We start from the raw sequence: 2,147 nt of genomic DNA on the forward strand, positions 1-2,147 counted from the left end.
ATAGCGATTGAACTTTAGGGATTCAATGTCCAAACCTACGTATCGTCATTTCCAACCCTTGATCTCTAGTATCTAGGAGTTTCCAATTCAATTTTAATTGCATCAGGGCATGACGACATTGATGAATCCAAATAAAATAAAGCTTAACTGGAGCTGTCCTTTTAAGACTCAATTTATGTGGCGTGCATCCCAATTTGTATTGTTAGGAAAAGGGGACAGAGACAGATAGGCGGAAATGGCATGGAAAATCCCTAACATCACATTTTGTGGACAATGCTCTGGAATTTGGAGCCATTGAGTTGTCTTTCTCGCCAAACGAGGACTGCAGTTACGGCGACTGCCTGTAAAGGAATAGCGTTACGTAGGTCCGTGAGTCTCACCAATGCCATTCAATTCAAGGAAGTTTCCGTGACTCCCCTCGGCAACTTCCGCGAATATAACCTGTGCCTCTTCCATTAATTTTCGCTGCCATTGTTGCTTATATATTCACAACCTTCATCGCTTTATGCTTCATCAGAGATACTGCAATTTCATAACTCTGCAGATACACGTTTGAATGCCCAAGTGACAAAGGAAATGGCGGGCAAACCCAGTGTGGACTTTCAGTTTGAGGACTATCTGCCTCTGATGGCGGAGAAATTAGGGGAGGAAGGGCTCATGAAGGAGCTCTGCAATGGCTTCCGTCTCCTGGCAGATGCAGAGAAAGGCCTCATCACATTCCATAGTCTCAAGCGGAACGCCGCGCTCCTGGGAATGGATTGCATGAAGGACGAGGAGTTCCAGGCGATGATCAAGGAAGGTGACTCTGACGGCGATGGGGCCCTTGACGAAAAGGAATTCTGTGTTCTAATGATCAGATTGAACCCCTCGTTCCTGGCTGAGGAAGCCCACAAGGCGGCCATGGATGACGTCATCCATGATTTGCACAACAGTTCCGTACAAGAGTAACCTAAAGTTGGGGAAATAGATAGTTTAGCAACTCCCTCCTATTTGTCATAGAGATTATGCATGAATTTCAAAATCCTTCCAAAACATTTGAAAGTCTTATATTTTGAAATATCTTGATTGATTTCTGTATGTGTCTCTAGCTGTTGGCCGGGCTGATGATGTGCCTGAACGTTTATTGTAGCACAACCCAGGTTCCAAACCTCGAAATGTTTTTGTTTCGGTGAAAACAGAGTATGCAAAAGTTTAGTTTGTAAGCAGTAAACCAATACTAAAAGTTTACTTCATCTACAAGTTAGTGTTGGCTGTAGATCTCCTTGTTGACGCTAAATTTTCATCCTCTGGTTGACGTTGTTCCTTGTCATTCACTTACGTTGTTGTTTTCTTCGGTGCTTTAAATATATATCACTTTTTTATATATTAATAAAAAAGAAAAGCATTTTATGAAAATTAAATTTATATTCATTTTAATTTTACATCTTTTTTATAATAAATTAATTATTATAAATGAATAATAATTATCTTTAATTATTTGTGAAAAATATTATTATGTCAGTAAAGAGGTTTTCTTAAGTTTCATGTAGTAGAGATGTCGTAATGTTTAATATTTTGATTTTTAAAATAAAATAAAATTAAAAAACAAATGAAAATCTTTTCAAACTAAATGTAACTTTTTGGACTTTTTCAAAATGGAGCTCTGATCAGGGGTAGCGACGGATTTCGGTTAGGGTTTAGGCTTTGTTTCACTCTCACTATAGCTGCAGCTATCTTCGCCTTGCCCAATCTGCGTGGTGATCTCACCATGACGGTTTGCCGCATATTCCATCGACATTGTGGTCAACGCATCCTATAGCCCGTTCCTACCATTCCATTTTTGGTTGCAGCATTTGTTGGTGATGGTGGAAGATGTTGTTGACTACTCGGAGGAGCCTTTCCCCTATGAGCCCATTTGGACATACCCTAGCTCTTTGCCGAGTGTGTCGTTTCTGGGTCCCCGGGTCATCCTCATTTGTCATGGTCGGGACCGCTGCCTGTTCACTCGGACCCCAGCACCTCTGTGCCCAGCCTGCCGTTTTCATCTCTCTCAATTTCATCAACGGGTCTCGATAGTCCTTCCTTCTCTCCGGCCTCCTTACAATTTCTTTCCTCCTGCATTCCTCCATCTCCGTCTTTCGACCATTCGCTCCCTGACCCACCCCTAT

At 41.6% G+C, this 2,147-nt stretch overlaps 1 pseudogene; it reads left to right on the plus strand.

Moving 5' to 3' along the window:
* The first annotated feature begins 474 nt into the window (after positions 1-474).
* LOC149233345 (calcium-binding protein KRP1 pseudogene) lies at positions 475-1,361 on the plus strand (annotated as a pseudogene).
* The last annotated feature ends 786 nt before the right edge of the window (positions 1,362-2,147 follow it).

Source organism: Pinus tabuliformis, chromosome J, assembly GCF_031772625.1.
Source record: "Pinus tabuliformis cultivar Carrire ecotype Pingquan chromosome J, CPIR1, whole genome shotgun sequence".
Taxonomy (NCBI): domain Eukaryota; kingdom Viridiplantae; phylum Streptophyta; class Pinopsida; order Pinales; family Pinaceae; genus Pinus; species Pinus tabuliformis.